Below are 12181 nucleotides of genomic sequence, written 5' to 3' on the forward strand. Positions count from 1 at the left end.
TGTTCCATTTTTGTGCGATTGGAGCCGTTTGTTCTAGCAGCTGTGCTGCGCGGGCTGTGTCCCTGTACTAAAGGGGCTCAACCTACACGGCTGTGTCCCTGTACTAAAGGGGCTAAACCTACACGGCTGTGTCCCTGTACTAAAGGGGCACGCTCAACCTGCACGGCTGTGCTGCACGGCTGTGTCCCTGTACTAAAGGGGCTCAACCTGCACGGCTGTGTCCCTGTACTAAAGGGGCTCAACCTGCACGGCTGTGTCCCTGTACTAAAGGGGCTCAACCTGCACGGCTGTGCTGCGTGGGCTGTGTCCCTGTACTAAAGGGGCTCAACCTGCACGTCTGTGCTGCGTGGGCTGTGTCCCTGTACTAAAGGGGCTCAACCTGCACGGCTGTGCTGCGCGGGCTGTGTCCCTGTACTAAAGGGGCACGCTCAACCTGCACGGCTGTGCTGCGCGGGCTGTGTCCCTGTACTAAAGGGGCACGCTCAACCTGCACGGCTGTGCTGCGCGGGCTGTGTCCCTGTACTAAAGGGGCTCAACCTGCACGGCTGTGTCCCTGTACTAAAGAGGCTCAACCTGCACGGCTGTGTCCCTGTACTAAAGGGGCACGCTCAACCTGCACGTCTGTGCTGCGTGGGCTGTGTCCCTGTACTAAAGGGGCTCAACCTGCACGTCTGTGCTGCGCGGGCTGTGTCCCTGTACTAAAGGGGCTCAACCTGCACGGCTGTGTCCCTGTACTAAAGGGGCTCAACCTGCACGGCTGTGCTGCGCGGGCTGTGTCCCTGTACTAAAGGGGCTCAACCTGCACGTCTGTGCTGCGCGGGCTGTGTCCCTGTACTAAAGGGGCTCAACCTGCACGGCTGTGCTGCGTGGGCTGTGTCCCTGTACTAAAGGGGCTCAACCTGCACGGCTGTGCTGTGCGGGCTGTGTCCCTGTACTAAAGGGGCTCAACCTGCACGGCTGTGCTGCGCGGGCTGTGTCCCTGTACTAAAGGGGCTCAACCTGCACGGCTGTGTCCCTGTACTAAAGGGGCTCAACCTGCACGGCTGTGCTGCGCGGGCTGTGTCCCTGTACTAAAGGGGCTCAACCTGCACGGCTGTGCTGCGCGGGCTGTGTCCCTGTACTAAAGGGGCTCAACCTGCACGGCTGTGCTGCGTGGGCTGTGTCCCTGTACTAAAGAGGCTCAACCAGCACGGCTGTGCTGCGCGGGCTGTGTCCCTGTACTAAAGGGGCTCAACCTGCACGGCTGTGTCCCTGTACTAAAGAGGCTCAACCAGCACGTCTGTGCTGCGCGGGCTGTGTCCCTGTACTAAAGGGGCTCAACCTGCACGGCTGTGCTGTGCGGGCTGTGTCCCTGTACTAAAGGGGCTCAACCTGCACGGCTGTGTCCCTGTACTAAAGGGGCTCAACCTGCACGGCTGTGTCCCTGTACTAAAGGGGCTCAACCTGCACGGCTGTGTCCCTGTACTAAAGGGGCTCAACCTGCACGGCTGTGTCCCTGTACTAAAGGGGCTCAACCTGCACGGCTGTGCTGCGCGGGCTGTGTCCCTGTACTAAAGGGGCTCAACCTGCACGGCTGTGCTGCGCGGGCTGTGTCCCTGTACTAAAGGGGCTCAACCTGCACGGCTGTGTCCCTGTACTAAAGGGGCTCAACCTGCACGGCTGTGCTGCGCGGGCTGTGTCCCTGTACTAAAGGGGCTCAACCTGCACGGCTGTGCTACGTGGGCTGTGTCCCTGTACTAAAGGGGCTCAACCTGCACGGCTGTGTCCCTGTACTAAAGGGGCTCAACCTGCACGGCTGTGCTGCGCGGGCTGTGTCCCTGTACTAAAGGGGCTCAACCTGCACGGCTGTGTCCCTGTACTAAAGGGGCTCAACCTGCACGGCTGTGCTGCGCGGGCTGTGTGGATTTAAATGTGATCCCAGCTAACAGATATTGGTTCCCAGAACACTGTGGAAGTTATTTCAAACAACCAAAAGATAACCTTTAGGGAACGTTCTGTGCTAGCTGTGATGATATTGTTTGGTATGATGATATGACATTCTCATAAGACATGAAGCTGTGAACTAGTCAAGACAGTGGTGGAGCTGAGTCTGGTGGCCCCATTCCAAACGGATCATTAGCCCTTACTCCAAGGTTTTTGTTTAAATACTGATCCATCCATTTAAATATTCTAGTGGGGGCATCAACAAGGGCATAAGTAAGGGGCCAGGGTTCAGTTTGGACTTGGGACATCTTAAGTGCTTGCTAAAGACCCCATATTAATCATAATGGTCAAACGAGTTGTCTTAGTATGTGCCTGAATTGGTGAGGAATAAACTGTTCTCTACAGATGACACTTCTACCAGATGACACTACCTTGTTTCCATTTCAAGATTCCTGTGATTTCAGTTATTAGATTTTTTTAGACTGTCAAACATCCTGGTCTTCTGTAATGAGATGATTATGCTGCCATCAGGGGACAAAGGAAGTTCAGTTAGGAATAAAGATGGCTGAATGAACACACGCTTGTTTATTGCTCACCAAAGCTAGCTAGCATAGTTTGGTGTCAGAAGTGGGATCCAAAACCCTCGGTTGTCTTAACAAAGGAATGAGTATTATTACTAGAGACTGAGAGCATGCTGAGAATGAGTGTTTGACTGGCAGAATGTTAATGAACTGCCTAGTGACTGCCTCGCTTGTTTGCCTAATTGCTGTGATGCCCTTGGGAATGAATCCATCAAGTTTTGCTTATCAAAGTGTTGCCTGTTTTAAACTGAGACTGAATGACATGACATTGCTAAGTGCAGTGGACCGGCTCACCGTAGATCCAAGAGGAAAACACACTCTCTCCTCTTGTGTGACCGCACTTCAACATACATTGCTGGTCCTCCGTTTCTTTTATTTATTGACCGTGATTATTAAGATCAGGAAACTTTTGTTCCTGGGCTTTAACAAAAGGCTGTACACACCTGCAGTAGACCTTCAGAACCACAGTCATCCATCCATGATCTAAACAAGACCTTCAGAACCACAGTCATCCATCCATTATCTAAACAAGACCTTCAGAACCACAGTCATCCATCCATGATCTTAACAATACCTTCAGAACCACAGTCATCCATCCATGATCTAAACAAGACCTTCAGAACCACAGTCATCCATCCATGATCTAAACAAGACCTTCAGAACCACAGTCATCCATCCATGATCTAAACAACACCTTCAGAACCACAGTCATCCATCCATGATCTAAACAAGACCTTCAGAACCACAGTCATCCATCCATGATCTAAACAAGACCTTCAGAACCACAGTCATCCATCCATGATCTAAACAAGACCTTCAGAACCACAGTTATCCATCCATGATCTAAACAAGACCTTCAGAACCACAGTTATCCACCCATGATCTAAACAAGACCTTCAGAACCACAGTCATCCATCCATGATCTAAACAAGACCTTCAGAACCACAGTTATCCATCCATGATCTAAACAAGACCTTCAGAACCACAGTTATCCACCCATGATCTAAACAAGACCTTCAGAACCACAGTCATCCATCCATGATCTAAACAAGACCTTCAGAACCACAGTTATCCATCCATGATCTAAACAAGACCTTCAGAACCACAGTTATCCATCCATTATCTAAACAAGACAGAAAAAGGCACCTGTCAGAAAGAATATGTGACCTGTGTGATCCAGTGATTATAGTGCCACTGACCCACGTCTACCAGAGTCAACATGGGTTCAAATCCAATCCTCCGACTCTCCTCCAGTCTCTCCTGACTTCTCTCTACGGTCCTCTGTTCAATGCAAACCATTAAAACATATGAAAGGAGTGAGGGGGGGCAAAAGAGAGATTACAAAAGACCTTGTCTCAATCTTAATATTTTAGACTGTGGCTGTACTTCCACCACGACCTGCCCACTCATTAAATCCCCATGGTGATTTATAGTTTGTTCATCTGCTGAAATCACAAAAGTGGTTTTACATAAACGTTATTCGGTTCCTTTATGTGTTTAAGATTGGTTTCAGTTGTAAAGCCCCGGTTACCTAACAGTCCCATCTTTCTAAGGCTGTGTCTGTCTGTTTGTCTGTCTGCTCAGCAGTTGATTTATTACCATAGCGGGAAGGAAGTCTTTTTCCAGCTGTACAGAACAGAACACACACACACAGTACATCTCGCTCAGTATCAGCCAGCTTTATTATGACATGGATCAGGAACATATATGTAGGACAGCAGTTACACACACACACACACAAACACAAACACACACACACAGTACATCTCGCTCAGTATCAGCCAGCTTTATAATGACATGGATCAGGAACATATATGTAGGACAGCAGCTACACACACACACACACACACACACAGACTTTTTCACCTACCACTGCCTTCTCTCCATCACTCTCTCTATCCTCTCTTTCTCTGCTTGCTCAATCTCTCCCAGAGAGTTACAGCTGCCTGCTTCATCAGAACCAGTGTGATGATGGTTTATTAAAGAAATGAGACCTTTGTGTGTGTGTGTGTGTGTGTGTGTGTGTGTGTGTGTGTGTTTGTGTGTGTGTGTGTGCGCGCTCAGCATAGCTGCTCATTACAGAGAGGTAACACGACTAGATAGGACAGGCACATTTTAAAATTAATTTTTATTTAACTAGGCAAGTTGATTAAGAACAAATACTTATTTACAATTACGGCCTACCACATATAGGACTGTCAGTGTCAGGTGACACAGCCACCAGGTGACAGGTCTGGCTACGATGACGCAGGTAGCTCTGATGTCACAGCCATTCTGCATGATCAGGGGCCAAGCATCTCAGTGCAGGAGTGCTGATTTAGGATCAGTTTATCCTTTTAGATCACAATGAATAAAATACATGGACGGGAGGGACCTGATCCTAGATCAGCACTCCTACGTTAAGACGCTTGATACTGTACTGTAGGGCCCCTGGGGTGTGTCTCATACGGCCCCTGGGGTGTGTCTCATACGGCCCCTGGGGTGCGTCTCATACGGCCCCTGGGGTGCGTCTCATACGGCCCCTGGGGTGCGTCTCAAACGGCCCCTGGGGTGTCTCAAACGGCCCCTGGGGTGCGTCTCATACGGCCCCTGGGGTGCGTCTCAAATGGCCCCTGGGGTGTGTCTCATACGGCCCCTGGGGTGTGTCTCATACGGCCCCTGGGGTGTGTCTCATACGGCCCCTGGGGTGTGTCTCATACGGCCCCTGGGGTGTGTCTCATACGGCCCCTGGGGTGTGTCTCATACGGCCCCTGGGGTGTGTCTCATACGGCCCCTGGGGTGTGTCTCATACGGCCCCTGGGGTGTGTCTCATACGGCCCCTGGGGTGTGTCTCATACGGCCCCTGGGGTGTGTCTCATACGGCCCCTGGGGTGTGTCTCATACGGCCCCTGGGGTGCGTCTCAAACGGCCCCTGGGGTGCGTCTCAAACGGCCCCTGGGGTGTGTCTCAAACGGCCCCTGGGGTGCGTCTCAAACGGCCCCTGGGGTGCGTCTCATACGGCCCCTGGGGTGCGTCTCAAACGGCCCCTGGGGTGCGTCTCAAACGCCCCCTGGGGTATGTCTCATTCGGCCCCTGGGGTGCGTCTCAAATGGCCCCTGGGGTGCGTCTCAAACGGCCCCTGGGGTGCGTCTCATACGGCCCCTGGGGTGTGTCTCATACGGCCCCTGGGGTGCGTCTCAACAGTCTAGAAAACTCAGGAAATCATTACAACAAATGACATATAGATCTATTATTATTCATAAATATAAGTAAGCCTCCCCTAAATACTGTTATATTTATGAACAGTATGAACCATTTAGTCTGAATGTCATCATATATAAATCATGAACAACAGGCCTTATACATGTTCTAACAAACTGGAAACATGTTAAATAAAAGCAGATCCATAAATAAAGTGTTAGGATGTGCGCCAAATAGCACCCTATTCCCTTTATAGTGCACTATTTTGTACTGGGACTCATAGGACTCTGGTTAAAAGTAGTGTACTATATAGAGAATAGGGTTGCTCTCTTCCACAGTCATTTGGCCGTCTCCTTGTGTTTAACCTGTTTGTAAATTGCCTGTGTGTGTTTTCTCTCTCCCCTATCCGTGTGTGTGTGTGTGTGTGTTTTCTCTCTCCCCTATCCATGTGTGTGTGTGTGTGTGTGTGTGTGTGTGTGTGTGTGTGTTTTCTCTCTCCCCTATCCGTGTGTGTGTGTGGATTTCTTCCCCAATGAACCACAAGAATGAGGACTCTTCAATATTTCATGAGAACGGGAAGAGTGTTTATGCTCTGGGGACTGCACCGAAAATGAGCATGAGTTCAGATTTCACACCCCAAGTACACCCCAGGTGAACACACACACACACACACACACACACCTGTAGGTCTCATTTCTTTGATGAGCCATCTTCAGAATGACACTGGTTCTGATGAGATTATCTCAGAGAGCCAACACATGTCTGCAGGTTACTCATCACAGTTCACTAACTCAATTTGCTTAGGTAAATCGATTGAATAAATGATATGGTAGATATTAAACCAGAGATGTTTTCCACAGTTACTTGCAGTTGAATAATCAACTAAATGAGGCTTGATTAGAAATAGAAACATCATGAACTAGATTCTCAGTTTACAGAGATTGGCCTACTAAAGTATTTTTAATGTTTGATTCTGTTTTGGGGTGATTCCCGAGGCAATTACTTTATGGCATCTATGCTGGAGCCTTATGCTGTGTTCGTAACCAAGAGGGAAGTGTGAATTTACCACACACCGGGAGAAATCCACTTGAACAGCCCTCTAACTGGTAATTACTAGCAGGAAATCTTCCCTGATCTCCGACTTCTACCATATGCTGATCTCTGACATCACCTACTAGGAAAAGGACATCGATAACAGCATTTTCGACAGTTAAAAAAACATTAATTATAAGAAGTAATCGATTAATATAATTGTTTTACTCTATAATTTGTTTACAAGCATGATAGCTGTACTTTTAGTGTATGTTTGACACAGCTTTTGGTCATTAGCCAATAAGCTACCCAGGTAAGGGCTGAAAATAGCCCATATTAATATATGTAGCCTTAGAAATAAGGTTCATGAAATCAATAACTTGCTAACATTAGATAACATTCATATATTAGCCATTTCTGAGACTTACTTAGTTCATTTGATGATACAGCAGTAGCAATACAAGGCTATAACATATATAGAAGAGACAGGAATGCTTATGGGGGAGGTGTGACTGTATATATTCAGAGCCATATCCCTGCAATGCTTAGAGAAGATCTTATGTCAAGTGTTATTGAAGTGTTGTGGTTGCAGGCACATCTAAAGCCTTTTCTTTTGGACTGTTGCTATGGGCCACCAAGTGCTGACAGTCAGCATCTAAATAATATGTGTAAAATACTTGATAGTGTATTTTATGTAAACAGAGAGGTCTACTTTCTCAGGGACCTGAATGTTGACTGGTTTTCATCAAGCTGTCCGCTCAAGACGAAGCTTCTCACTGTAACCAGTGCCTGTTATCTGGTTCAGGTTATTAGTCAACCTACCAGGGTGTTTACAAACACTACAAGAAAAGATCATCCACAAGTATTGATCAGATGTTTGTATCCATACCCATTGGATCCAGTGATCACAATATAGTGGCTATATCCAGGAAAGCCAAAGTTCCAACAGCTGGGCCTAAAATAGTGTAGAAGAGATCATACAAAATATTTATCTGTGACTCTTATGTGGATGATGTTCAAAAATATGTGTTGGTCTGATGTGATTAATGAGGAGCATCCAGACGCTGCATTTGATGAGTTTATTGATAAACCTATTAAGAAACAGACTGTTAGAACTGTTTAGGCTCCATGGATTGATAAGGAGTTGAAAACCTGTAGGGCTGAAAGAGAGGGGGCAAAAGGAGTGGCTAATAAGTCTGGCTACACAGTTTTACTGGCTGACTTTTCAAATGGAGAAATGATGTGATTAAACTCAACACAAAGAAGAAGAAACTGTATTATGGTGCCAAGATCAATGATATAAAGAATGATGGAAAAAATGAGGGGCAGAAAGACATTCAACTCCATCTTTCATCGAATCAGATCGCTTCATCACAAAACCATTTTAAGTTGGTAATTATTTTAATGATTAGTTGGCAAACTTAGGCAGGAAATGCCAACAATGAACAGTGAGCCATCGTAATCATGTATAAAAAAAAAACTAATAATGCAAGAAAAGCATTGCAACAGATTTTGTAAAGTTAGTGTGGGAGAGGTGGTGAAATGACCTGGGGCGGCAGGTAGCCTAGTGGTTAGAGCTTTGGGCCAGTAACCAGCAGGTAGCCTAGTGGTTAGAGCTTTGGGCCAGTAACCAAAAGGTTGCTACATCAAATCCCTGAGCTGACAAGGTAAAAATCTGTCGTTCTGCCCCTGAACAAGGCAGTTAACCCACTGTTCCTAGGCCGTCATTGAAAATAAGAATTTGTTCTTAACTGACTTGCCTAGTTAAATAAAGGTCAAATAAATACACAAATGGTAATGACAAACCTCCTGGCCTTGACAACTTATGTAGATGGAAAGCTACTGAGGATGGTAGCTGACTCTAGAGCCACGCATATCTGTCATATCTTTCATCTGAGCATAGAGGAAAGTCTTTGTCCTCAGGCCAGAAGGGAAGCCAAAGTCATTCCACTACCCAGAGTGGCAAATCGGCCTTTACAGGTTCTAACAGCAGACCTATCAGCTTGCTGCCAGATCTTAGCAAACTTTTGGAAAAAATGGTGTTTGACCAAATACAATGATATTTCTCTGTAAAACAAATGAACAGCAGACTTTCAGCATGCTTATAGAGAAGGGCACTCAACATGTACTACACTGACACAAATGATGATTGGTTGAAATAAATTGATAATAAGAAGATTGTGGGAGCTGTACTGTTATATTTCAGTGCTGCCTTTGATATTATTGACCTGTTGTTGAGAAAACGGATGTGTTATTGCTTTTCAACTTCTTACATATTGTGGATTCAGAGCTATCTATCAAATCTAACTCAGAGGGTATTCTTTAATGGAAGCTTCTCGAATGTCAAACATGTAAAATGTGGTGTACCGCAGGGCACAGCTCTCTAGGCCCTCTACTCTTCTCTATTTTTACCAATGACCTGCCACTGGCATTAAACACAGCATGTGTCCATGTATGCTGATGATTCAACCATATACATCAGCTACCACAGCTAATGAAGTCACTGAAACCCTTAACAAAGACTGTTTTGGAATGGGTGGCCAGGTAGTCTTGAACATCTCCAAAACTAAGAGCATTGTATTAGCTACAAATCATTCCCTAAGTTCTAGACCTTTGTGCACGCCCAATTTTTCAGTTTTTGATTTGTTAAAAAAGTTTGAAATATCCAATAAATGTCGTTCCACTTCATGATTGTGTCCCACTTGTTGTTGATTCTTCACAAAAAAATACAGTTTTATATCTTTATGTTTGAAGCCTGAAATGTGGCAAAAGGTCGCAAAGTTCAAGGGGGCCGAATACTTTCGCAAGGCACTGTAGATTCAATGGTTGTAAAGATGGGGAGAGGTCTATCCGTGATAAAGAGATGCTCTGCTTTTTTGACACCACACTCCACAAAGCAAGTCCTGCAGGCTCTAGTTTTGTCTAATCTTGATTATTGTCCAGTCGTGTGGTCCAGTGCTGCAAGAAGGACCTAGTTAAGCTGCAGCTGGTCCAGAACAGAGCGTCACGTCTTGCTCTTCATTGTAATCAGAGGGCTAATATTAATACTGTGTTTGACAGTCTGTCTTGGCTAAGAGTTGTGGAAAGACTGAATGCATCACTTCTTGTTTTTATAAGAAACATTAATTTGGAAATTCCAAATTGTTTGCATAGTCAACTTACACACAGCACGGACACACACAGCACGGACACACACAGCACGGACACACACAGCACGGACACACACAGCACGGACACACACAGCACGGACACACACAGCACGGACACACACAGCATGGACACACACAGCACGGACACACACAGCGCGGACACACACAGCGTGGACACACACAGCACGGACACACACAGCACGGACACACACAGCACGGACACACACATTTTCCCCACCAGACATGCCACCAGGGGTATTTTCGCAGCACCCAGGTCCAGAACAAATTTAAGTAAACGTACAGTATTATACAGAGCCATGAGTGAATGGAACTCCGATCTTATATAGCACAAGTGAACAGCAAACCTGTTTTTTTTTATAAAATTAAGAAAGCAACACCTCACAGCACAACGCCTCACCCCCATGTGACCTACTTGTTGTGTTTATGTACTGACATGTATGTGGAACTGATAGATGCAAACACACACACACTACATGTTAATGTTTTTAAATGTGTTTTAATTGTAAAGTATTTTGTCTGTAATGTCTTTTTAGGTACATGTCGGACCCCAGTAAGACTAGCTGTCACCATTGGCGTAGGCTAATGGGGATCCTAATATATTAAATCAAATTCTCAACAAGTTCAAAGCATGTGAATGCATCCAACTAGTATTTACGACTTCACAAATGGTAAATTCCCACCTCCCACATGGTTACGAACGCAGCATTAAACACAGGCTCCAGCATAGATATGGAAAGATAGCACACATTCTATCCTTGCAAATGAGGTCTTCTGTGACAGCATGGGCAGCTATCTCCCCTATAACAGCTATCTCCCCTTTAACAGCTATCTCCCCTTTAACAGCTATATCCCCTTTAACAGCTATATCCCCTTTAACAGCTATCTCCCCTTTAACAGCTATATCCCCTTTAACAGCTATATCCCCTTTAACAGCTATCTCCCCTTTAACAGCTATATCCCCTTTAACAGCTATCTCCCCTTTAACAGCTATATCCCCTTTAACAGCTATCTCCCCTTTAACAGCTATCTCCCCTTTAACAGCTATATCCCCTTTAACAGCTATCTCCCCTTTAACAGCTATCTCCCCTTTAACAGCTATCTCCCCTTTAACAGCTATATCCCCTTTAACAGCTATATCCCCTTTAACAGCTATCTCCCCTTTAACAGCTATCTCCCCTTTAACAGCTATATCCCCTTTAACAGCTATCTCCCCTTTAACAGCTATCTCCCCTTTAACAGCTATCTCCCCTTTAACAGCTATCTCCCCTATAACAGCTATATCCCCTTTAACAGCTATATCCCCTTTAACAGCTATCTCCCCTTTAACAGCTATCTCCCCTTTAACAGCTATCTCCCCTTTAACAGCTATCTCCCCTTTAACAGCTATCTCCCCTTTAACAGCTATCTCCCCTATAACAGCTATCTCCCCTTTAACAGCTATCTCCCCTTTAACAGCTATCTCCCCTTTAACAGCTATCTCCCCTTTAACAGCTATCTCCCCTATAACAGCTATCTCCCCTTTAACAGCTATCTCCCCTATAACAGCTATATCCCCTTTAACAGCTATCTCCCCTATAACAGCTATATCCCCTTTAACAGCTATCTCCCCTATAACAGCTATCTCCCCTTTAACAGCTATCTCCCCTTTAACAGCTATCTCCCCTTTAACATCTCCCCTTTAACAGCTATCTCCCCTATAACAGCTATATCCCCTTTAAAGTAATACATTTCCTCTACTTCTATGAGTCTTTTGGTCATTTGTAAATAAACTGAACAGGTATGTACCACCACGGACTGTGCTGGACTGTGTATACTCTGAAAGGTATACAGCCACGTTGGTGATTTACTGCTACCTGCAGTTCTGGAATGTTTTTGTCCAATAATAATCCAATAACCAGGTTTCCAAGTTGTGTTGTGCTTGTAGAGCTGACTAATGATAATGGACTGATGGTGACACACACACACACACACACACACACACACACACACACACACACACACACACACACACACACAGAGTGCCTGTAGAGCTGAGTAATGACAAGCGGCTGATGTAGCACACACAGACCTACAGAACTGCAGAGCTTTCAGAGGCGCTCCACACACAGATCTACAGAACTGTAGAGCTTTCAGAGGCATCCCACACACAGACCTACAGACAGACCTACAGACAGACACATTTGTTCTGAGGGCTTACATATGAGCAGACTACCATTCTCTCTGGTTGCTTCTCAAATGACATTGACCATGGCCATTGTGAATAGGGTAGCATTTGGGAAACACCCTCTGCCATGA

At 45.9% G+C, this 12181-nt stretch overlaps 2 long non-coding RNA genes across 4 annotated transcripts; both read right to left on the bottom strand.

Moving 5' to 3' along the window:
- Nucleotides 1-198: 198 nt before the first annotated feature.
- LOC118964949 lies at nt 199-799 on the bottom strand. 2 transcript variants are annotated; one of them, XR_005052268.1, is made up of 3 exons: nt 714-799; nt 574-613; nt 199-279 (listed from the first exon to the last, which is right to left on the bottom strand). It is a non-coding gene; the product is annotated as an uncharacterized LOC118964949 (long non-coding RNA). The 2 variants fall into 2 exon arrangements; XR_005052267.1 differs by having other exon boundaries at nt 228-329.
- Nucleotides 800-840: 41 nt separating this feature from the next.
- LOC118964948 lies at nt 841-2512 on the bottom strand. Of its 2 annotated transcripts, none has more exons than XR_005052266.1 (3): nt 1838-2512; nt 1516-1701; nt 841-1235 (listed from the first exon to the last, which is right to left on the bottom strand). It is a non-coding gene; the product is annotated as an uncharacterized LOC118964948 (long non-coding RNA). The 2 variants fall into 2 exon arrangements; XR_005052265.1 differs by having other exon boundaries at nt 841-1135; nt 1444-1701.
- Nucleotides 2513-12181: the final 9669 nt, after the last annotated feature.

Source organism: Oncorhynchus mykiss, chromosome 6 (assembly GCF_013265735.2).
Source record: "Oncorhynchus mykiss isolate Arlee chromosome 6, USDA_OmykA_1.1, whole genome shotgun sequence".
In the NCBI taxonomy this organism is placed as follows: Eukaryota; Metazoa; Chordata; class Actinopteri; order Salmoniformes; family Salmonidae; genus Oncorhynchus; species Oncorhynchus mykiss.